The sequence below is a fragment of the Cryptotermes secundus genome, unplaced genomic scaffold (assembly GCF_002891405.2).
Source record: "Cryptotermes secundus unplaced genomic scaffold, Csec_1.0 scaffold756, whole genome shotgun sequence".
Classification (NCBI taxonomy): domain Eukaryota; kingdom Metazoa; phylum Arthropoda; class Insecta; order Blattodea; family Kalotermitidae; genus Cryptotermes; species Cryptotermes secundus.
Genome location: NW_019723313.1, coordinates 184,284 through 210,488, shown reverse-complemented (window position 1 = coordinate 210,488; position 26,205 = coordinate 184,284). Strand labels below are relative to the sequence as shown.

General features: G+C 46.2%; 1 protein-coding gene across 1 annotated transcript in view; it reads left to right on the top strand.

The window, feature by feature from the left end:
• Positions 1-26,205, top strand: part of LOC111861826 (nucleolar protein 4) — a 586,825-nt gene that overhangs the window by 445,503 nt on the left and 115,117 nt on the right. The window lies entirely within an intron of this gene.

The following is a 26,205-nucleotide window of genomic DNA, read 5'->3' as shown; positions in this document are numbered from 1 at the left end:
AGCAAGATAGGGAAGGAAGGCTTAGTGAAGATGGCGCGAGGAGGATAAAGGAGAAGATGGTAGGTCCTGAAAAAGGAAGGCCAAGCCCTGCTTAATGTGTTTGCTGCCTGTGGGGCGCAGGAACTGCATGCAAATGTTGTGCTCTCGCTAGAAGAACCTGCGCTTGCTTTCAAGGCCTCCTCATTGACGTTTCGTAGGACATACTACCTCCATCTTCAGTCACACCCTGAGCCTCATTGCATGTCTTCCTCCTAAAGATTGGTGCCCGCGTATCGGAGTGCACGGTGTAATACGCATGCGTGTTTTGTGTTTCGATTGATACTGGCAAGTACTTGCGAGGTATTGAGCGACGCGAGTTTCACCCACCTCAGAAGTGCGCATGGTTACCATGTGATACTGTTGTCAAAAAAACGTGAAAGTAGAAATAGATAACTCTGTGTTCTCACGGTCGTGAGTTATGGGCTTTTGGGACTTGACACCGTGTAACGATAGACGGGTGCCGACGTTTCGGAAGAATGTGCTGCCTTCGTTTTGAAGCCTGGAGATATAACGAGCATGTTCATGCGTTGTTTCGGAACTTGTTGGGGATGGATACACATGGGATCTAACAGAGTTTGTCGCTGATAACGTGCGTTTCGTACCTCGGATTAGAATACCATATATAGCTGGAGCCAGATGGATTTGCCACTATATGCGCAGAGGAACACGGAGCAGCAAGGTGGCCAGAAAGTGACTGAAGCTATTCTCTGGCGGTCATTAAAACATTATAACACATTCGCCCCATGTGACTGAGAGCCAGGATCGCGATGCTTCCATGAAATTCCGTGTTCGAGCAGAGGCATAGAAGGACGTAGCTGCCCGACACGGTCGCCACATTGTTACCTTGTCTCTAAGTCTCCATAACAGGAACATCGTTTAATCGCATTACGCCCAGAAGCCAGTTTTCTATGTTTGCCAGAAAGTTGCAACGGCACATTGTGGGCGGTGAGTGCCAACTTTACCTTTTAGATCTTTCTGGGAGAGGAGACTTGAAGATAAATGTTTCAAACCGAATAATAACGTCCATTTCTTGAATTTACTTAACGCTTTGCCTGGTAGCGTAGTTTGTTGAGGCACTGTGTTATAAGCCGATGAGGTAATTGGATTTTTCAATTGACGTAATCCTTCCAGCCACACTATGGCCCATGGTCAGCGGCCTCCGTAGTCTAGGGGTAACGTTCCCACCTCATGACTCAAGGTACGCGGGTTCAAACCCGGCGGAGGTCGTGGAATTTTTAAGGGCGGAAAAATTCAGGGAACAAGTCCCCCGGCAGGGACTTCAAGCCGTGGGTCCCGTGTCGTAGATTTACGGCACGTAAAAGATCCTCATGTCTCTAGGAGACCTCTGAGCAAAACTAGGCAAAAAATTTGCCGCCCAAGTAGTTTACAATGCCTCTGGTAGATGGGGGAAGTATCAGGTACCGAAGGCCGACCTCGTTGGCTGAACGGGGCTGATAGCACGCACCAGTACCGGTAGGGTATGACGGCTGGTAGAATATCAAAGGGGGACGTACAATAGACTATTAGTCGCGGTGCATAGGGAAACCCACCCCCTCCAACAATAATAATAATGGCCCATGGTCGACTCAGCTGCTGACAGAAATGAGTCCTAGGAATGTTCCAGGGGTTAAAGGGCGACGGGCGAATAAGGCTGACAATCTGAACGACATCTAGGGAAACTGTGGGAGCCTCGACGTCTCACAACCGTATGGGCCTCCTCGGCTTGTTACAGAGATAGCCTCACTTTTTTATTTACCTTTCCCTTATTATTCCACACGAAAAGGGCAAATGTGTTAATATGATCAGTAAATTATTAGCTTGAATGTAGTTATTCTTTATAAAATCAGTCAGTTGGGAGTGATGTATCGGGTAAAGTGATACGTAATTACTCTGCATATGATTGGGTGGAGTGGGACGGTTGCGCGCGCAGTCATCACTGTCTGCGCATGACCACATGGAGATTCTGCTGCAGGTCGAGTTTGGGTGGAGATGTGAAATGTGTGCCAAGACTTGACAGCAGAGCCGTGACATTCAGCGTCAGAAGTAAACAGTGACCAGAACTCATAACCCGGACGAAAACATTGCGATCCTAGGAATTGTGTCCACTTGGGCGATAATTCGTTATTCCTCTACGGCGCACACAGCCTTATCGAATTTCACGATTTAACCATGAATTTGGAAATGTCTGGTTCGAACCTTACACACGATTTTTTTTTTTTTTGTGGTTAGTCTCTCCAGCAAATGTTTGGATACAACTTCAAGCATACCACAGCCGTTTCTTCCGTAGCTTTAGAAATGCTTAATCCATTCGACGCAGTGTGTTTTTCGTGGTTGAAATAGCCCTTAAATAAAAAACTACCCAACCTCGTATCAAAAAAGAAAACTTCGGGGAAATGCTTCTATCAATGTAAAGGTAGCCGGAGCCTGAATGCCGTCATTCATGTCAACACATTTAGGAAATTGTGTCGTAGATGTGGCCTTTGAACAGTGAAGGCTTCAGTATTAATACGCCCCGTTTCGTGATGACGAGTGTTTCTCTGATTGTCAGCCTCTCTCTGCCCCACTCTCGAAAAATGACGCAGAAGATTAAGAAGCTTAAGCTAAAGACACAACATTAAGATGGATTTGAGAGAGATAGGATGGGCTGGTATGGGCTGGATCTGGCTCAGGATAGGGACCAATGGAGAGCTCTTGTGAACACGGTAGTGAACCTTTGGGATCCATAAAATGTTGGGAAATTCTTGAATAGCTGCACAATTGGCAGCTTCTCAAGAAGGGCTCAGCTGCATGGAGTCAAGTTAAAGTAACGCATTATAAGAGAAATAGCTTCATATTGCGAGTTTCCGGGTTATGCCCCCGTGTAGTCTGGTAAGTGTGTATCGGCGTTCCTGAGGAACGTACGCCTCTACCGTCTGGGAGAAGGTGGAGCAGTTCCTCCAAAATGTTCGCACGTACATAGCCAAAACTCGCTGTATAAATATTCACAGCCGTGAAAACTGAAAATCGTATATGAGAACGAAGTTAATCATAAGCATTTGGTCAGGGAAGGGCGTTATTAATGAATATATGTGATTTTGGTCAGTGCCCACTTTTGGAATATAAATATGTTGAATGAGCAACACGAACTTTTATGTTCAGTAAATGCAGGGAATTTCTTGACAAGCTGAGCGACTCATAGCTTCTGAAGGACTCTGCCTCGTTTATCGTAATGAGATTTTGTCATATCGGTAGTAAGGTGAGCCGGAATAGCGCAGTCGATATAGCGACTGGCTACGGGCTGGACGACTGAAGGGTCGGGAGTTCGAGTCCCGCTGTGGTAAAAATGTTTTCCACGTCGTCCAGACCGACTCTAAAGCCCACCCAGCGTCCTATCCAATGGGCACCGGAGTTCTTTTCCTGGGGGTAAAGCGGCCAGGGCGTGAAGCTGATCACTCACCTTAAACTAGTGTCGAGGTCAAGAAAATGTGGATCTATACATCCACTCGTCCATACGCCTTCATGGCGTAGTGCTTAATTAGTTAAGCACAGTGACAACTATACATTTACCTATCTCGGTAGTAAAATGTACTGTTTTCTAAATGTCCGTGAAATTAAATCTGGTCGAAATACGGATCTCGAGTGCTAATAGAATCCTCATGGCACTGTGGGGAAGTCCCGTCCTAGCTACATGAAGAAAATGGAGAATTGGGTTGCGAAATTGATATTACACTTACCTGCAACATACAACAGGTAGAGAAGTTGCCGACCTGTCAAGGCGAAATAGCTAGACCTCCAAGCAATGCGGGCTTTGCCTCCACGGTCCTCGTGTGAAAGCGAACCTGTCACCCGCAACACACGCCCGTGCACGGAAATTACGTGAGGGTACAGTATCGCCGTACGCTTGCTCTCTGGCCATTGTCCGTGATCCGAGGAAGCGGTTTGTTGCTAGAAGTGAACGTTTTTAATGACGGGGATTATTTTAAGCATCGATTTTTCTAAACCTGTCCGCCCGAATGGAACAAGAACAAGAATCGGGGAACCCCTGATCATGTATCGTCACGAAATTTCAAATTGGGACTTTTTTCTTTTTACTAAGATTCGTTGACACACGCCTGTATTTGTTGAAATCGGGTATAAATAATTGGAGCCTAACTTGGAGATACAGCGGCCGTTAATGCTCCCAGGTAGACACGCTCCTAAAATATTTATGGGAGCGAAAAGTGTTTCGAACAGAATTTATAGAGAAGAAACGAAACGTGCAACTCCTGTTTTGTTTCCAAAAATACTTTTTCATAAATCTTGCGGTTTTCCGTATAATTGAAGCAGAATTGTCACACTTTGCCTGTATTTCCTGAATCAGCACGAACATTATTGAACAACCAGGAATAGTTTTTCTAATACACGTGAAGAGTACCGAACAGGCATCATTGGTTTTCTGAATACACGCGAAGATTACCAAAGTCTCATATTCTGAATAAGGATACGAAAATTCCGCCTAACTGAATTCTTACGTCTACATGCATATAGATCTACGGTTATATTCAGTAAAAAGGCATATCTGTCCCTGTGCTTAATTAATTGATCAATATGCCATGACAGTGGATGTATAGCTACACGTTTTCTTGACCCCAGAACTAGACGGAGGTGAGTTTTCAGCTTCACATTCCGGCTGTTTTACCCACGTTGAAAGAACGCCAGACACCCAAGAGCCGGTCTCGCCGCTGTGTAGTAGAAACATCTTGCCCCTGCCGGGAATAGAAAGGACCCGGGATGGCCAGTCGGCGTAGCGGCTGGCTACGGGCTGGACGGCCGAGGCGGCTAAGTCAGAACGAAGAGCAAGCAGTAGGCGCCGTCTGGACTTCCCCTACTAGGCTGTGATTCATTTCACGTTCAGACAGTAAAGCATTGAATGATAGGCTGATTAGTGAATGAGGAATTATAAAGGATTAGGAAGAAAACGGTGGTGGTGTGACCTATATAGTATCGTAGCATTTGAAGAATGCCATCTTCTGGGATGTGTCATGCCATCTTCTGGGATGTGTCCGCAGTCTGCAGCCACCCTGAAGATGGAGGCGATACGTTCCCCCGAAACGTCGGTTAACAAAATATCAACACGGCGCCACATCCCAAAAGACGGCATTCTTCATAAGTCACCGCCGTGAAGACCTCATATCTTACATATCCTAGCATTTACCTGGATGGACTGCGGAAAACCATGAATAACCTGACTTAGGTATATACGATGTCCAGAACGAGATTCGAACCAAGCGGTACACGATCCTACGCGGCAACAACGGTCGTGTATCTCTGGTCAGGTACCTGACCAATGCTTATTATGCCTATGTTCGCGTCAAATTTCAGTACTTTGTATAGCGCTGACAGTTGAGTCGGCCGACCAATTGAAATTGACGTTAAGCTTTTTGGTTGTTCGGGCACATTGGGTATTCATTTGTTCATGAGTTGGCTAAGTGAGGCGTGAGGATGTGGACTGGATTCAGCTGGCTGAAAATCGAGTGCGTTGTCGGACATTTATGCTACAGTGGAACTTGACGGTTGGGCAGACTTTGACAAGCTGAGGTAAGTGCAAACTATTCACGAGGGCGCCCATGTCATGAATTTCGCTCGATTTAATAAATTAGTTGGCATTTCTTTTTATGGAATACATTTACCGTTTAATGATTAATGGATTAGGAAAAGTAATCGGCTTACAGTGTTGCCGTAACGAGGCAGGGTTTCATTGCGAGAATGTTACACACATCATCCCCCTTTTGTGACCATCACAAAATCGATAAAAGCAAAATAGATAGAACCTGACTGACGTAACCATGTACATGTGTGTTATCCAGCAGGGTACAAGGAAGTGACGTGAAAAGCAAGGGGCAGCGGCAAGTAGGGGAGTCAAATATTGTATATATAGAATTCAAGTGGGGTTGGAAGGGGGCCGGAGTTCCCCTTGATTCTAATACACCTGCCGTAGGGGTTCATAGGGTGAGGTTTGGGCGTGGGGGGGTTGCCGTGGAAACAGGTGCGTGTAGGCCTCCACACTGCTGCCGATGTTGCGAACAAAGGTCTGACAGGCAACCCTCCACACTAGCCCGCCCGCCCGCCCGGATAAACAGGCCTGGGCCTGTGCCTGCTGCCGACCCACGTTATGCATTATGACGTTCCACATTACAGGGAGCCAGTGAATAAGCAGGAAGGGGCAAGAATTTCGAATGTAAACGCCGAGGGAGATGAAAGTGCTGCAGTGGCCGCTGGTGAACTCCGAGGAGAGGAAAGGAAAAGAAAGGAAGAAGTTTAAGCAGAGAGGGCTATAGCGGCCGCTGGTGAAGTCCGAGGAGAGGAAAGGAAAAGAAAGGAAGAAGTTGTAAGCAGGAAGGGACATGGCGGCCGGCTGTCAGTATCGAAGCTCGATGGCCGGATTATTTATGAATATGGAACCGTCGGCGGAATGAGAATTGGCATGGGAAACGGAAATACTCGGAGAAATCTGCCCCAGTGACACTTCACCCACCACAGATCTCACGATCTAACCTGGGCTCAAACCCGGGACGCCGCGGTGGGAAGCCAGCGACTAATCGCTCGAGCTGGTCCTGGTCTACCTCTACCCCCTCCAAGAATTGCAGGTATAATTTAAATGTATTGATCGTATGCGAAACTCAAGCTTGCTCTGGGTTCCTCTGGAGATGACGGTGAATGGCGTATGGGGTGGGGGTAGGAATCACGTTAACGAATGTGCAGGCGAGATGCTGTAGCGAGGAGTGTTTAATGTTCGTGTTCTGTACTCATTTGACGCGTGTTAATGTTTTATACTGCTATGAATAGATCGACGTGTATTTGCGTTCTGTTTTGCTGTCGATGCGTTAAAGACGTGTACCGCTTGGGGTGAACGATGTATGCTTTCGAGTGTGATTTCAGTACGTAAATAGCCCAGGAGGGCTCGGATTACAATCACCTAGCTCAAGATAGGAAGCAGCAGCAGCTGTTGGGGAAGCTGTAATGAACCTTCGTTTTATATACAAGATCAAGAACTGTCACGAGGGCACAGAAATCCCGTGATTCTGTCCCCTCCACGTATTTCCCGAACATTTAACGTTTCCGCTTCCAAGCATGCTTCCCTGTAGCCTTATCTAGTCGCCTAGTGTTTCAGTTCACAGTGTTGTTGGGAACCGTTGCTGGGTGTGTTGACACCAGACGGAAAGGGGGCCTCTTTCCGTCGACTCAGTATACCTGACCTGACTTCAGCCTCGCAAGAGGCTCGCTGCATCTGCTTCGGCGTATTGAAACCGTCTTGTTATCTGATGATTACTGATAAAAGGGATATGAAGATTGCTATGAAGGTTACCATCTTCTCTAATGTGACACCGTGAAATCTGGTAGGTAACTAGGTGGTTTCGGAGGTACGTCTTTCAACCATTTCAGGATACAACCTGGTTACAAGCCAAAATATTTTTCTTGTGTGTTGATATGTCACACACAAGATGGCGGCTGCTAGTGGGCAAAATTGAAACGTGTTGGATTCGAAGTTATCACAGCCGTGGCTGTCTTCTGGGTTGTAACCCCGTAAAACCCGGAAGAATTTAACCGGCGTTTCGGAGGAATATTCTGTCTCCATTGTCAAGGTCGAAGAGTAAGCGAAGCAGGAAACAAAGGTCTCTCCAGCATTGAAATCGACGCCGAACGAAGGCAGAGGGTTGCACTGACGCAGAATGCCGCGCGCCTTCAGTCGCTCGCTCTGTTTTTTTTTATGTTCTCCTTCTTGCTCTTGTGTATCTCCCACTCTTTTCCTCGCTGTTTCCCTAGTCTCTCATTCCAAAGCTGGATATAAACTCAGACATGGTGGAGGGTAAGGCAACCCCCCCATTCTTTCACACACACACATACACACAACTCTCCTCACGCTATATACCCTATACCTTTATCTCCCCCAAACCACCCTACCTTTAGGTCTTTTTTTTTTTGTAACTCATTTTTTCCCTCTGCTCTTCCAAGGTCCCCCCCCCCGATATGTTGCCACAGCTAGGGCGTAGGAAACGTTTTTTTAGGAGCTAAAATGAGAAAGGAATGGGATGACTTGGGAAGAGAAGGCGATTTTTTCCTCCTGAAAATGAAAACGAAAATATAAAAAAAAAAGGTCTGTGGCCATCTCATGCTGTTACGCAAACCTTGGCAGAGAGGTAAAGTGACGGGAAGTGATACACCTCGAAATGCTCATGTACAGCGCCCGAAAGGCATTGCTCCGCCCCCACCCCCCACCCACTGCATCCAGATTGGTTCTACCCCGCATTCAAATTGTAAAACACCCGTCCAAGGGGTTCTTTCAATTATATGAAACTGGCCAAATGCGTGCAGCACGAAGCGGCAGTACTTAACAGTAAACACGGCTTTACATAAGGGTCAAGAATGACGATTGTGTATCAACACTGGGTTTTTGCATTTTGTCCATCGTCAGGTATTCTAGAAAACAGAAAACACGACGTTTCATAAACCGGATGTTTCCGTCCTCAGGTGAGGCGGGGAGACATCAACTTTGCTGTGTCCGTTAGAAAGAGCTAACCTGAATCAGCGGACAACCCATTTCAGTGCAGGTACAGCTGTATAAATGCCTGAGACCAGGCTTGTCGAGACTGACTAACAAATGACAGACCCGACCTCTCGTCAGAGAGGGCGCTACACATGGACAAGACAGTAACTTTCATTCAAAAGATATATCTGGGGCTCCACACCAAGACAGACAGACTGACTGACCGTCAGTTGCAACGTGACTCTGACTCTGACTGTCGTCTTGAGAACCTAAAATCCCACACGAATGAAGCAAGTTTTCAGATTGAAGCAGTGAGTATTCTGCTAGATCAGCCTCTGATGTACGTGTGCTCGGTGGCTCACGGCCGTCTGCAGTCAAGTCCTTGGCTCCGTGCAGCTGACAGGAGCTCAAGAGATTAATTGGCGAAACACAGGCTTATGTGCGGACCACGTCATCAGGCACCAGCTCTCCTGGGAGGAGTTCAGCACACATTATGATGACACGTCTGTCTGACCGCACTTCACATAGCCATCCCTGTTAACAGGCCGTGGAGGCCTATGGGGTTGTGAGACGTCGAGGCTCCCACATATTCTCTAGAGAATCGGTTCATAGATGGCGGTGATGTTGTCCCTTTACCCCCACAGGAAGATTAATTTATGTCGAGCCGACCCCAGGACCATAGTGCGACTGGAAGGATTAGGTCAATTGAAAAATACAGTGACCTCATCGTGAATCGAACCAGATACGTCCACCGGAATGTCAGGTTGGCCGTACCGTTTTAAGGATCACGGGTTTGAATTACAAGATGCACACGTCTTTCAGTCCGTGTGTTTCCTTTTGTTTTCGCGGTTATGAACGTGATGAGTAAAAGATGAAAGCCGACAGTGGAAAATCGTTGAATTCATTCTTTTGCACCCCGCATATGTTATGCTGAACAGCGAATATCCTGGTTATATAACGTAAGGTGCAACATTTCGCATGTCCTGCGTGTTGTGTCACGGCCAGTGGGTTGCTATGGAACAGGTGCGGTAACGTGGGCAGGCAACATTTGTCTGGAGGCTAAAGCTTCTGTCTTGAGTGTCTGATCTCGGCCACCATGGGCACACTGCGCAGTAACCGATAATATTAAGATTTTCCTACCTTTTATCATTATCAATCGGAATTCCCACGATAATTATGTAGGTATTGAAGGATTAAGAAATATTAATTAACCTCAGAAATATGTTGAATGAAATTCTCACAGCGGTGACTCCGTCCAGTCTGCTAGACATTCACCTACGTTTCGGATGAACGTGCTACCGCCATCATCAGGTCCGAAGAATAGCACTTTTACCCGAAACATAGGCTGAATTCTACCAGACTACACGGCGTCACATTCCAGGAAGTAACTGATCAACCCCAGCAGGAATGAAATTACTACATACAAGTACATGCTTATGATGGAAAATATTTTAATTTCATACTTAACTGCGTCATTTTTGAGCGAGTCGGTATAGCGCCTAAGTTACAGGCTGGAGGACCCACGAATAAGGCTTCGATTCCCTGCAGGTGCAAAAGATTTGTCTTTTGTCCACAACGTCCAGACCGTTCCTGGAACATACTCAGCTCCTGTCCAGTGAGTAAAGGGACTCCTTTCGCGGGGCAAAGCGGCCGGTGTGCGTGGAGGTGTAAGCCTACTTCCTGTGCCCCATGTCTTCATGGCGTGGTGCTGTGTATACTGACATCATCAGCAACATCAATGTTTTCGATTAGACCAGTTGGCAACTTATCCTCTTTCCGGTCCCTAGAGCAACCTCAAACTGGGACTAGTTGCTTTCCTCTTAGGTTACACATGCCTCCATGTGTCACCCCGACTTTCCGTGTTTTTTTGGCCGGGGTTCCTCCCCTCCCTCAACTCAGTCTTCGTGACCAAGAATGTCCTGTTACAAAGTTTCTAGCGTATTTAGCGTCGAGCCTTTTGTGCTGGCGTAACTTAAGCTTGTAGTCAGAAAATGTAGCATCAAAAGCCGGGAGATAGCCCTGAGCCTAGAATATATGGAGTTCCACCTCCATATCCTCATATTGCCATGCCACACGGCGTACTCGCCTTCCATTCAGTAGTCGGCCGAGAAGTGGTTCCTTGCTTTTCTCAGGCTTTCCACGTAAATATCACAAATGGTCCCTTTCTCGAGATATGACTCAAAATAATCTTACATAACTTCAGCACTTGATACGAAGTTATCGAATAGCCATCCCATGCAGTCTCACAAGTACGGAATATCTTCACGTTTCGCAGCTAGTAGTCTGTGGTCTCTGTTTAGAAAAAAACTCCGTGGCCCTTAGTCCGCAAGAGAACTATAGCGACCGAGCGACCGCCCCTTGTCGGCGAAGTTAGTGCCAACTTTTGCGGATAAAGGGTGTCACGTGGTCAGCGCAACGGGTCCCCATGGCCGTTAATCTCGGTTTTCTAGACCGGAGCCGCTATTTCCTTGAAATAGCTCCTCAATTATCCTCATGAGGCTGAGTGGACCCCGTTCCAGACCCACTACTTCTCAGAAAATCTGGTAGCGGCGGAGTCGAACCCGGAACCTCTGGATCTGTAACCAGGAACTCTGACCACTAGACCACAGAGGCGATCCCTCTGTTTAGAAATGAAGAAATGATTGAATTAACTAGATGCAAAAATGATGCCATGGGAGTCGTACGGTGTTTCTGCTGAGGATAATGAAACGAACAGTATTACACTTTCTTTCCCTTTGTAGAATATTGTTTCAGAATTTGCCGCATCACTAGTGGAGATTCTGAAACAGATACATTTGACGGAAGTGTTCCGTTACAAAATAGCAACACAATTCATGGCCAAGCCACTTTCCCCAGAAGAAGACGAAGAAAAAACAGACAAGAATGCAGAGTTCATTTGAAGACGTTACAGCACTTGATGTCTGTGTAACTCTGAGTACGTGGCACGGATCAGGGATGAACAGTGAACCGGGAAAAGAGATGTATCCTTTCTCACGGCTGATCGCTATGCCCAAGCTTCTGTGTTCAGTAGAGAGAGAGACTTTCACACCGAAAGAGAAACAGTGTGACCAACATAGCTTAATATCCCTTTCTCCTTTCCCTCAATGTTCTGCTTTGCCAAGCACCGTTGCACCCGTTGTCTGCTAATCGGATGCTTTGCGGATTGAAATGCCTCCTATCTATGAAGCTCTGTCCTCCTTACTCGAGCTCCACATCTGTTGGCTGCACTTCTCTTCACTTAGCGGATATTTGTGATATTGAACTGAACTAGGTCCAGTGATTGAGGTTAGATCTTTCTATCGGTCCAACAGAGTAGATGTCTCCCACTCTCCTGAGGATGGAAACAGATTCAGTTTCCGAAACGTTTTGCTCTTTCTTGTTTTTAGAAAACCGGACTATGGGCAAAGTCAGAAAAGAAACAGTAATCCTGAACTGGTTCCTGCTTATTTGCAAGAGCTTTTCAACTCCACATGTTATATATCTACTGGGTGAACGACCGAGGAGTCGGAGTTCGAGTCCCGGTGGGGTCAAGAATTTTCACTTCTCCACATAGCCCAGACTGGGTGTGGGGCCCACCCAGCCTATCCAATGGGTACCGGGGGTGAAGCGGCCGGGACATGAAGCTGACCACGTACCTCCAACTAGTGTCGAGGTCAAGAAACCTTGATCTTTGCATCCACTTCCCCCATACTCCTTCATGGCGTAGTGCTTAGTTAAGTACAGGGATAACTTTACCTATACCATGTGCATGCGGTAGCGTAGTTGGTTGAGGTACTGTGCTACAAGCCGGAAGGTCTCGGGTTCGATTCTCAATGCCATTGGATTTTTGGTTGACCTAATCCTGCCAGTCGCACTATGACCCTGGGGTCGACTCAGCAAATGACGGAAATGAGTACCAGGAATAAGGACGTCCGGCGCATAAGGCTAACAACCTCACCGCCATCTGTGAGCCGATTGTTTCGATAATGTGGGAGCCTTCACGTCTCACACCCTATGGGCCTCCACGGCCTGTTACAGGGATAGATTTTACCTTTTACATGTTACGCGTTTCTGTAGCACAGGAGTACTGCTTTGTGCAGTATTGACTGTTTGATGTCTGGCACAGTTTGGCATGAAAAATGCGCGGTGTGTTCCTGTGGCTGGGTCACGTCACGGACACGAGAGCGCAGCTCTTCCCACGCCACACTCGTCTTCTGCGATGTGGGTTGGTGTGAAAGGCGCGGCCATCTTTCATGGGAGCACCGGGCGTTCTGCTGGCACGTTGTGTACGGAAGATTAACTTCCCGTGACAGTCGCCCCCGGCTTTTTCTCAGCACGGACAACAGCTCCTGTATTCTGCCTAACTTTCAGGGACATTTACGTTGGGGTCTTCGTAGGACTCCCCGTCATTTGACCACGCGTATGTGTGTCCGCCGGCATGTGTTCTTGAATCATGTGTCCCATCAAACGTGGGATAGCTCTTAATATTGAATCGTGTCTGGTAGCCTTTTCCGTGCAGTAAACATGGCGAAACTCACGCTCAGTTGCTGTTCCACAAATTCTGCATACTGCAAGACACACACACTGCTCGAAACTGTGCGCTTGTCACCGTCTTGAAATTTTCCACGAATCGCAAGCCGCACGCAGACAGTGAATATTGCACAACAAATTTCAACGTTCCATTAACACATACGCAACAGATGAACTGTGTTCCGCAGCCTTTCTTTTTACGTCACGTTTCACTTTTACTCATAACAAAACGGCTCACCCTGTATATCACTTAATGTTTGGATGTGTATGACGAATTTGAAAGGAGGTGTAAGTAAGATGCGGTGGCCTATTTCTAAGTAACTATCCGCGAATTTTCCTGGAGAGACCAAATTAATCACAATCGACCTCAGGATGATAGACCTCCAAGACGAGATTCAGCAGCAGACCTGTGTCATGCTGGTTTTTGCTTGACTTATTTGTCAGCCATGAAGATGGAGGTAGCATTCTTCTGTGTGTCTGTAAAGTGTAATATCTTTATCCGTTCTTGGTTTCGGTAATGTGCACATATGTCGGGCAGTAAGATATATTAATCCACACGCTTATGTGTCGGAGGAATTTGTGCGTCATATAACAGCACAGAGGGGCGGATAGAAGTGACTAGAAGACGAGGAAGAAGACGTAAGAAGATGCTGGATGACCTTGGGGACAGAAGAGGGTATTTTCATTTGAAGGAGAAAGCTCTAAATCGCATCAAGTGGAGGAACTGTTTTGGAAGAGACTGTGGACCTGTCGTCTTGACAGATCACAGATGAATTATTAACAGCGCGTAAGTAACAAAGTACTGGTTTTATGAATCTCCTTTGATTTTTCGTGAATCTACTCAACCCTTCTAGGCGAATGCCGGGTCGATACCTCGAAACAGGCTATGACCACTTCCCTCGACACACATGTCAGTTCATCATGTATTAATGATCGCATCATTCTGTGTGAGCTGCTGACCACATCGTTAAGCAAACCATAAATAAATAAAAACAAATCAACCCTTTGAGGCTTCTAGTCAATCTAATTCATTTTTAAAAATTCAGTTCCTACCTCACACACAACACACCATTATACAGACCGTAGGTTAATGCTGTTTACAGAAGTAATTGCTGTCCATTTGGGGGCACTATGCTACAGGCCGGGAGGTCGCGGGTTCGATTCCCGATGAGGCCATTGGATTTTTCAGTTGATCCAATCCTTCTAGCCGCACTGCGGCCCTGGGGACGACTCAGCCTCTAACAGAAATGAGTACCAGGAATCTTCCTGCGGGGTAAAGGGCGGTCGGCGCGTAAGTCTGTCAGCCATACCGTCATCTGTGAGCCGATTTTCTAGAATATGTGGGAGCCTCGACGTCTCACAACCATATGGGCCTCCACGGCCTGTTACAGGAATAGCTCTTACCTTTCTTTCTTTACCTCAGTTCCCGCAGTATATAGATTTCGGGACAGTCTTAAAATCAGCTACAACCCCCCCCCCACATCACTCCGCGTTATTCGTGTCGAGTTAAACCTCATTTGACACTCTAATTTTAGTAGTTGGTGCAGTATCGTGTACCAGAATTAATGTTGAATGCATTCCTTCGGAGTAAGCTGAAATGGGTTTAATTTTCTAGAGATTCTCCCGTTTTCCCTTCCAGATGTAGCTGCATCGCTCCACGCGTGTGTAAGTCTCGTTTCTGGCAGCTGCCTACCTTTCCAATCGAGCTGGCTCAGTCAGCATTTGGGAGGTGCCTGTCTGGAACCTCGGCCTGGACACCATGTATCATGACTGGCGTTTCTCGTGGTTTTCCTCCGTCCCTCCGGGCACCTGTTTTAATTGTATCTCAAATTAGGCCATGATCGCTTTCCAATTCGATGCTCTGTAACTACTGACAGCGTCGTTAAACTGTGTTGGATTTGAGAAGCTGATAGTGATGTTGCGGGGATTTCACCGGCGTTTCGTACGGATGGAGGAGCTCTGCTTGTGCTTACTCCTCGACCCTGAAGGTGGATACATTACTCTGCTTGGAAACGTCGCTTGAACTTCTGTCGTACTACGCGGGGACACATCATGCTCTTGTCAAACCATGAACGGATAACGAGTAAAATAAAAAATAGACATCAGCCTGATCTCTACCGGATTTACGGTCCGTTTCGTTTTCCGATAACAGCCGCAGCAGTGTACCGTCATTGCACTTGGAGCCCTGCCTCGCCCTCCCCCCACACCATGGATCAAGGATGTCTGATTCTGTTCTTAGGTTCAGCAGTTAGGCCGCACAGAACTCATCGCGTGTTGCGTATGTTCTAATGAATGCCTCCATGTCCGATAGCATATCCGTGTTGTATAGGATGAACCAAAACACGAGTGGATCATGCCTGTATAACTTGGCGTGGATTCGAATCCGTTGTATGGCTTCGTGTAGAGGCCTTTAGCGTAGCCTGATCCCCCATCCAAATGTCTGTCTCGTGTGGGGATTCAGAAATCAAGGAAAAAGCTGTTCTTTGACTGTTTAACAAACATACATCAACTGCACAGTCCGTTTGTTGTGAATTGTAGCTATATGAGAGTGGTTGCAGATCTTCACTAAGGTGAGATACAGATGAAGGTGGCCGTGGCCTATTTAAGAGCCTTTTCAGTAGATGGGAAGCTGACGAAAGTCATTGCACTCTGTCCTAGGTGTGTCATGGCCTCTACATGAAGCCAGGGTTCTGTTAGCCGACTATCTTCGGTATTAACTCCGTGGCCTGTAGTCCGCAAGTGAACTATTTCGGCCGCGCGACCGCCGCTTGTCGGCGAAGTTAGTGCCAACTTTAGCGGATGGAGGGTGTCACGTGTTCAGCGCAACGGATCCCCACGGCCGTTGATCTCGGTTTTCTAGACCGGAGCCGCTATTTCCTTGAAATTGCTCTTCACTTATCCTGAAGAGGCTGAATGGACCCCGTTCCAGACTCACTATTTCTCAGAAAATCTGGTAGCGCTGGGAATCGAACCCGGGATCTGTAGCCAGGAAGGGTGACCACTAGACCACAGAGGCGGTCCATCTTCAGTATTTCTTCATTCAATTATTTATTTACAGATTACATAACACTTTAAAGTCTAGTGTTTATATGTACCACCCGATTTAACATACCTAAACTTCCGTTCTTCTAACGGAGTGCATCTCTGTGTTCGGTATGGTTCTTACGACAAACAGCGGCTGTTTCCCTACACAGCATTAACCGGTTGGGCTTTGTATCGTAGACGTGATATGTTTCCTGTGAGGTACGGACTGAATTCCTATATACAATTTGGACGTTCGGTCTCTAAATGGTTAACCGGGGTTAACTGTGTCGGTTCCTCGAACTATGCGCCGTCGACTTTTAGTATTAAATTACACTGACATTGGCAGTCGGTATAGCGGCAAGCTACGGGCCGGACTGGGGCTCGATTCCCGGCAGGCGGAAGATTTTTCTCTTCTCCATAGTGCCCAGACCTGATCTGGGGCCGACCCAGCCTCCTGTCCAGTGGCTACCGAGGCCGATTTTCTCAGGGAGTAAAGAGGCCGGGTCGTGAAGCTGATCACTCACCTCCATCCAGTGTAGAGAATGGTGGAGCTATACCTCCACTACCCGATACATCGTCATGGCATAGTGCTTAATTAATTAAATTTCCTCGGCGATATTTCGAACTGCTTCCCACGAAATGAAGTTCTTGGCGGGGTACTGGTCCCATAATTGTTGGTGGGCGCAGTGGCGGGCAAGAGTACATATTCTTCCATGTGGATCGGTCAGTGGTGACTCATTTCATGTAATGAAATTTGCCTCTTCTGGGATATGGCGCCGTGTAGTACGTATATGAGCCGACGTTTCGGAGGAACGTTTCACCTCCATCTTCAAGGTCGAAAATCAGTCGAGTGTTCCGAAAATTCTTCAGCATTACGGATTACATTTTTTCACTTCTTCCGCCTCCCCCCCCCCACTGGGATTACTGTTCTTCCTAAGTGACTTCTCGCTTTTGATTTGTAGTCAGATATTTACAGGTTCCACTTTTCGAATTTGATAAGCCCAATAGTGTCTCTTATCTTTTCTTTATTCTTTCTCTTATGCTTTCGTTTTGCTGCTTGTCCGAGAACGTCACCTAAGTCACGTGACGCACGAATCCCAGTTCATTACTGAGATTCTTTGTCACTTTTTCTTATCACTACCACTTTCACGTCCACACAAGCCGGCTGGAACCAATCTTGTTTCATAAAATGTTATTTGTATATCCCTGTATTTAAACTGATATAGAGAGCAGTGGAGGCTGGTTGCAGAGGAGGCCAAGGCTCACCCAGGTCTGTAGCGCCGAGTGGTAGATATTTAAACTGATAATTATGATTCGCATATATGTGTATCTACCATATTGATCACGGAATGTTTTAGTTACATTCTTCCATGAACTCCCAGGCCTGTTTTGAGAGGGGGGATTAACCCTAAATACAGTTCTGGTTCGGCCGTACAGTGAAGTGTTCCTGGAATCGAATTCCCCGTTGCCACAAAGCCAGTAATGCGCCACTTACCCGTATGGGTATAGTTTCCGTGCTTGCGCCCACGTTAAACAATGATGCCCAATGAAATATGAATTTATCCGGTCGTTGATAAGCCGTGAATTAATCACTCCGTTGGCTCCTTCATCAGCATAAACCGTTCTTTCTTGCAGATTGTGTCAGGGAAAGTAGAGTTTAGTATTCGGTGAGTTCCGGAAGCCAGTGCCCATATGTACGAATGAACAATTTTACAATTACGTCAGCGTTGTTTAACATTCTGTGACACCTGCAGTTGAGCCGAAACGTCACCCCGTTGATGCCGAAGGGTGAACATCAGCAGCAAAGGGTAATGGAATTGAAGTAGGAGAAACGCACTTATAGCCGATATAAACGAAAAATTGATCGCAAAAATATTTAAGCTTTCAGTTCGTACCTCACAGAAAACGCTTCGTCTCTTTGGAGTTGGAACTCTCAGCGGTGACTAAGAAAAGTACTGTGTACCGAGACGTTGCGGAAAGTAGTCCGGTAGAGGTTTTGTAACGTTTCGGAGAAAACTGCTACCTCCATTCTCAGGATTGAAGAATAGACCAAGTAAATAGCTAAAAGGAAGCAGTATACTTACTGGTTGTTTTCTTGGCTTACACTTCTGCCGTACAGATAGAGACAGAACATTCCCCCGAAACGTCGGTTAAACTTCTATCAGACTGCACGACGTCACGTCACAGAAGTTAGTACTCTTCACACCCTGTTATTCCATTACAAGGATAAATCGATTAATTTTGTTTGTGCAGATAATCTCTGATTATTCTCAGAATCGCAATGAAACTCAACAGTGTTCTCTTTTCTAGCGTAAAGGGAGGTGGCATATACAGGGTGTCCCTGGAGGAAAGGTCAGTATTCTGGGAGGTCATAGTATCGGCCATTCTAAGCAAAAACGTATATATGTGTACATGTGTCCTATTCCGAACGGTTTCCAAGATAGAGATATTTCACTGTACAGTTCCAGAATTGTTGATAAGGAAGAGATATTACGTAGTGTTTCTAATACCGGTATTTATTATTCAAGCGACAAAGTTGGTACACTTTACCTAGTATAATACATTTTCGAGAATTCCACGGTCAACATCAATGCATTTTGCAACCCGTGTGAGGACATGGCGTGTTGCTCGTCTGTACAGTGTACTCTACAGTGAAGTAGTTCTGTCTCTGAAACCGTTCGGAATAGGACACATGTATGTACATATACAGTTTTCTGCTTAGAATGACCCCAGAATATTGACCATTCATCCTGGAACACTCTGTGTAGTTATCACTACGCTTTAAGACCGGGAGCCTCCCATTCGTTTTACCGGCGCTAAAATGCTTCCTCTGATCTTAGGCTTTTTAAAATTGTATTCGAGCAAGCGGTATATATCCTGAAGTGTGGCCAGGACCTTGTTTGAACATCTGATCTCAGGTGATCAAGAGAAGTTGCCCAACACTGTGTAGAACTGCACGCGTTAGAACAGTTGAGACTGGACGAGGACCTGCTCCTGTGACCATCCGCAGCCGAACAGTAGGTCACCTTTGCAGCTGCGTCGCGCATCGAGCCCCAGCACATACACAAATGCAACATCTGCCATTAGAAGAGATCGGTATCATTGCAAGGTTATGTAATAGTGAGTGGGATATAGGATTCCCTTGAAGTGCCCCTCCCCAAAGATTGTGCTTGTGGCATTCTGCCTAGTATTGTCTCTGGTCAGTCCAATCACATTCTCCCGTACTGCTCTTCCAAGATACCCTCACTGCATGACGTAAGCTGTCTGGCGCACCGATGTATCGCATTTACATAACCATATATATATATATATATATATTTCCTCCGTCCAGTTTTTCTCTTCTGTTTGATGTTGACAGTCTGGCGCGCTACAGTCTGTATGTTTTGCCTTGGCCGTTTTCAGAAGAATGCGCAGCGGGTTTTGGTCGAGTCCGCAGATAAGGATTATGAGGTGTGTATGGCTTAGTTGTTTTTTTTTTTTAAGTTTCTTGAGGTGGAGTGAGACGGAGTCCACTTGGTACCTCGGCCTCTATTGTACCACACCCTGATGATAGATGATTGTGGAGTAATTGGTGGAATAAGAAATGGCAGGGGAAACTAAAGTACTGGGAGAAAACCTGTCCCAGTGCCACTTTTGTCCACTACAAAGCCTGACTAACGGCCTGAGCTATGACACGGCAGTGTGTATGGCTTACTACAGGGCCCTAGTTGCTTTGGTGCCTCACCTTCTGTCGCGTAATACAACTGAAACCACTGCTATGCATACACAGTCCACAGGCCAGGTGTAACAACATGGCCTGTACTGAGAACAGTTGCCAGTAGGAAACTTGACATGCGATACGTCACCAATACCAATCAGGGAAGGTTTTGTCCACATTTTCTACCTTGCTCCTGGCACCAGTTTAGGTCCCGCGGTCTCTGTCGTAGCACCAATATTCAGACTGAACAAAGACACGATTTGCTGGCAGTGGGCTGTTCGTTAGTGTACAGCGTTGTATCAGCTGCTCAGGTTGTACAGCATTGCGGTAATGTGACCTTGAATATTGGGTATGGATGTAGGTACAGAGTCAGTGTCGTGTTTTAGCTGCACGTTGTCCCTAGCATATCGATATTTTTGTATCGACATCTGTTTGACAGTATTCTCCACGACCGTTGTCCGCAAATGCTCGTGCCTGTGGCGAGCGGCCTGTATACCCCAGCATTCGGGAGGTGAGCATATTTCAATTTACGATTGCAAACGGAGTCTTTATACTTACCGCCCAAGCAAGCCACCAAGTGGCGCCTCCGGCGACATTCCCGCGAACTCGCTGCACCTAACGCGAAGCAGTCGTTAGATTACTTTTATATGCAGAGGGGGATATATGTTTCTTTAATTCAAAATTAGTGCGGATTAATGATAGATACGTCTTTAGTTAGGGGGCACGTGGCAGCGTAGTTGGTTGAGGGGCTATGCCACAAGCCGGAAGGTTGCGGGTTTAAGTCCCGATGAGGTCATTGGATTTTTCTGTTGACCTAATCCTTTCAGCCGCACTAGGCCCTGGTGTTTACTCAGCCTCTAACAAATGAGTACCAGGAATTAATTAAATAATTTTCCTGAGTAAAGCGCGGCCGGCGCGTAAGGCTGACAACCTTACCGCCATCTTTGAGCCGATTTTCTAGATACTGTGGGACCCTCAACGTCTCACAACCCTATGGGCCTTCACGGCCTGGTACAGGGATAGCTTTACTTTTTTTTTTTTTACGTCTTTAGTTATAATTTAGACTTACTGGATGTTTGCTTACATTTATGAATAATGAATCAGTAACCACGTTTTCTACATTACTACAGTTAATTGAATTTTGACCATACTCGATTGGAATCTCGACCGTGGTACTAATTATGTTGGTCATTCGACGCCAAGTAGATCTGCAGTTCATGTAGCGTTGTTAAATAACCAGTGACTCAGCCATTAGTTTACAGCCTTTTATTTATTTATTGAATCCCCAACGTTGATCACTGTTATTCTGTTATTTTAAACATTATATCAAGTGGCGAGTGTACATGCTGTCAGGTGAGACTCCTGTGTATATGTGAATGATGAATTTGGAGGATATCGTTGTGACCTGTTTTAGGGCATTACCCGGATTCATTCAATTGGAAAGAACGACCACGAATTGTTACAGTGGTGCCCTACCAGAAGTTTGAATCGAATGCTTTCCAAATGCGAGTCTGGCATCTTGCTGCTGTGAACGTGTTCACATTCTGTTGGATTGTTTGTTTACATTAAACAGTGACACATACTTACCACGTGACAGGCAAAGCTGCGTGACTATTTTTCAGTGTAACTGATTACAGGAACAGTGTTGTTACACTCTCCACTAAAGTTTTCTTGCTTTCGATGCCTGAAATTCTTGGGCCGAAATAAAATTTACTGACGAAATTATGGTTTGTTGTCGAAAGTTTCAGCATGCGAAGGACCATTAGATGCCTGATGGGTTTTAGCACCGTGCATACATTAAATTGTAGCAATTCATACGGATTTAGAAAATCACATTGTTCTGAGTTGTGATATGAAAGTTTAGAAACATTTCAAAGGAATGTCCTGCCTCCATCTGCAGGGTGTCTCACAGTTAAAAGGCACATCAGGTTGATAACAATTATGGCATAGGGATTTAGATAAAGTCCGTTATCTCGCAAAGAATCACGGAACTTTGTTCCATTTGAGCTACTCACAGCGGTGACATTTTTAGCAAGAAAGTAGGCTTATGAGATCCCTTGCTGTCTTTGTGTTTCCTTCCATATCGTTGCTAGGTAACGGCACAGTCAACACGTTTACCACAACAATGAATATACATGCTGCATATGAAGAATTGTTGGACACGTCGTTTTAATTGCAGTCCGTGTCGTACCAAAGGAAGTCAGGCGATTACCTTTTTCCAGAACTTCTTGTTAGATGAGACGCCGTATAGTCCGGTAGAAAGTGAACTTGTGCCAGGCCACATCCCACAGTCTACAGTATTCATCAGTCACGTGACTTGTTTAAAGCGAGCGCTTTTCGGCCAGGGACTTGTTTAAATCGAGTAGTTTTCGGCGAGGCGACTTGTTTAAATCGAGTAGTTTTCGGACAGGTGACTTGTTCAAAGCGAGTACTGTTCGGCGAGGCGACTAGTTTAAATCGAGTAGGTTTCGGCCAGGTGACTTGTTCAAAGCGAGTACTGTTCCGCTAGATGATTTGTTTCAATCTCTGTAGACACTATCGTTTCTTGTGTTTATGCAACGCAAAGTAGAGCCATGAGAATATGTTAGTCCCTGAACTCATTCTGAGCGCTCTGGTGTGTGTGTGATCCGTATAGGCTCCGGTATTTCTTTTAGACGTTCATAGATGGCTCGCAAGTTCATTCCTGTGAATTCAGAAGCACCTGGCTTCAGATCCTGCCTGCTTGTGTTGGATTAGAGAAGGCTACGGAGAGTGGAGTTTGAGACAGTGTACGTTTGAGAAACAACTCCTCTTGCATGTGACACGCATTCTAATTCAGAGGGGCGAGAAAGGAAGTGGTCGTGGTTTCCGGAACTGACAAAAACATCGAACAGTCAGTCTTCGGTGTGACCGCGGGTACTGGGGACCCTGACGATGTAATAACCATTATTCAAAAGATTTATTCGTGATTCAGTACCGATTTGGGGGGGGGGATTTTGTTAGTACAGAAAACTGTCGCTAATCCAAATTAATTGGTGGGGAGGAGTCAACCGGATTAATGAAGCAAAAGATAGTCCTAAAAGGCAGAAAGCTTAGCAAACAAATCAGTGGACACTTTATTAATATAGGTAGTGATGATGGGGTTAAAAAAATAGAGCTGTAGATTTATTTAAAGACAATGGAAAGACTAGAAACCGAAACCCAGGTCTGCTTCACCCAGCTGGAGCCAATCTTGGATATTTTCTTGCGTGGTTTGAGTCTCTTGAGCTGCCCTCAGCGCAATCTTACAAGCCCTATTGCTCACAAATCTCATGCGTCTTAAATTATGCACACAAGTGTGAACAGAATTTCTCATCTTTCATAATTCTGTCCGGATTATCCGGCTATCCGGAGTAATTAACTGGACTGGCGAGGGTTTACTGTGTTACGTTTCATCCATGTTCCTCTTTCTCATGCACGGTAGCGTCCATCGCGCACTCGCGAACCGTCATACTCCCTAGCCGCGGTTTACAATTTGCGTCCACTTTAGCGAACTGCGCGGTATTTGGTCTCAGCCCTTTATATCCCGTTTTTAGTAAACTTTCCTAAAGCGGGCTTAAAGGATCTTCAAGCGGTCTCTGTGTCTGTAAATTCCCCCCCCCCACCAAGAAAGAAACTATTGAATGAGTGAACCAATCTTTATGAAACTTGGTATGTATATCATGACACCTGAGCCCATCTCAGTGGCATACTTCGTAAATACTCCCATCAGTCTGTTTGTCCGTGTGTGCACCTCTCCTATCGTTGCTAGGCAACGGCTCGGTGAAATGTATCCCTCTTTTCATTGCTAGGCGAAGACTCCGTAAACACATTCCCGCGGCAACACGCAAATATAGAAGAATTTTTGGATGTGTGGGTCTGTATCTCCCCTATCGTTTATAGGTAACATCTCGGTAAAGACGTTCCCGCGGCATCGAAGAATTTTTGGAGGCTTCTAAGAAGTTTGTATGCTGGAGCCTGCTTTTTAAAAATTCGCAATTATGGACCCCCCCCCGCTCCCCCGTAACGATCGCGCCTGGTCTGTGTGACTGAAATGAGCAGACTGTTTTGTGTTCCATTACAAATGCTGCAGATTTCACAAAGCATAATCCGATTTGCTGATGTTTATTGACGCGTGCGTTTGCTGATGATTTTAATGAAGTCCATGCCAATTCACGGGGCCATAATAAATTAACAACTTTTGGCGAAAAATTTGTAATAAACCAAATCTATTTGGTTTCCTGCATAACAGACCTCACGTAGTATATCGAATGATCGGCCTCGTTGTGAAGCACGATCTTTCGCAAATGTGCCAACGCTCCGCCTCTGTGGTCTAGTGGTCAGAGTTCCTGGCTACAGATCCGGAGGTCCCGGGTTCTATTCCCGGCGCTACCAGATTTTCTGGGAACGGGGGTCCACTCAGCCTCGTGAGGATAATTGAGGAGCTAATAGCGGCTCCGGTCTACAAAAACCGAGATTAACGACCGCAGGGATTCGTTGCGCTGACCACGCGACACTCTTTATCCGCTAAAGTTGGCACTTAGTTAGTTATTTAGAGAGGGTGGGTTTCCCCATTCTATTGTGCTTACCTCTGTGATATTCTACCAGTCTCTTTACCCTACCGATACATGGTGCGTACCATCAGTCCCGCCGAGCAAGCGAGTTCGGCCACTTGCTTAGCGGTGTCTATAATGCTTCCCCCATCTATCAGAGGCCTTAGAGGCTATTGTTGGGCGGGAAACGTCCTGAAATTTGGCTCAGTGATCCCCTTTGGGGATATGAGTTTCTTTTACCTGCCGTAAAGTTACGATACGGGACACACAGCTTAAAGTCCCTCCCGGAGGACTTGTTCCATCAATTTTTCCGCCCTTAAAAATTCGACGACCTTCGCCGGGTATTTGAACCCGCGTACCACGAGTCATGAGGTGGGAACGTTACCTCTAGACTGCGGAGGCCGCTAAAATTGGCACTTACTTCGCCGACAAGCGGCGGTCGCTTGGTCGGTATAGTTCGCTTGCGGACTACAAACCACGGAGTCTGTTTGTGTTTTTGTCAACGCTTCGCAGATCATGGTTTCCGCCAGCGCTAACTTAACCAGAAATTTTGACACTGCCAACAGGAAAGCAATATATTTGCTTGTATTTACTTAAATATATACTATATTGAGAATTTAATTGTTTTCAGACTTGAAGTCACATAATCTTGTAGAAAGTCATACTTTTGGAGGGATCTGCTGCCTCATCTTCAGGGAAGAACATACAGATGGAACTGCTGACCCGCGATGCACCAATCGCAAGGAGTCACAGTTCTGTCGGACCAATCTCTGATGATGTGCGCGCGCAACTTCGCAGGTAGCGAACATGAAACCGATCAGATTGCTTTAGACGTAACGCTGTAGACTTCTTTCGGGAGGTGCTCGGTTCAAATCTGGGCACGGTCAACCGTTATCCTGATATAGGTTTTCCTGTTAGGCCGTGTCATAGCTCAGGCTGTTAGTCGCCGGCGACCCGGCTTCGATTCCAGGCCAGATCATGTGGGATTTGTGATGGACAGGGCAGGATCCTCTCCGAGTGCTTCAGTTTCCCCTGCCAATTCTCATTCCACCGACTGCTTAACGTTCATTATCACCTATCATCAGTTGCAGCTGTTTAGGAAAATAATCACTGTTTATTCTGGGGGCCATACTAAACCCATAAATTCGCTGTTTGGACAAAATGCAGAATTCTTGAACAGCTAAGAAGGCGGTACATATTATCACACGTAGGGGCGCGTGACTATTAGACGAGGCTTGCATTGTATGGTTGGGTTTCTTGATCCCTTTTACACTCAACAGTACAGCGCTATCTCTATTGTACACACTTTATAGTTCACCGTTACTCACGCACTGTGATCCTTAGTCTTCACTAGTCGTATCCTCGTAACGGATGTATAACAGCATATATGAAGTCTTATTTACACAGCCTAATTTCTTTCTTGGAATCTCTTCTCAGTCTTCTTCGACTGCCATCTTCAAAGACTCACTCAATTCTGTTTCCAGCAAGCCCATAATCCTCGTTATATAGCCTCGAGGGGGGGGGGCGTCTTAACAGAAAACATTGTTTCCTAACAGTTCTTCTGTTGTTGTAGAGGTGTGTTTACCTCGCCGTTGCATAGAAACGGTAGTTCTTCGATTGTTGCTTACGTATTCGATACGGCGGGAATGTGTTTATTGAGCTGTTGCTTAGTAATGGACGTCTGCTATGGTTCCGTTATTCCAGCTTTCAGGCGTCATATCACAGTATAATGACCACTGTGCTTTGAAGGGTTAATTTGTGAACGCAACGCTGCTGAGACGTGAAGATTTCCCCTGATGTAATAGGAAAAGTCCGGATTGCTTCACTTACGGGTTCACCACCTCGCGCACATGAAGGAAGCCATTTGTCCAAGCAGAATTCTG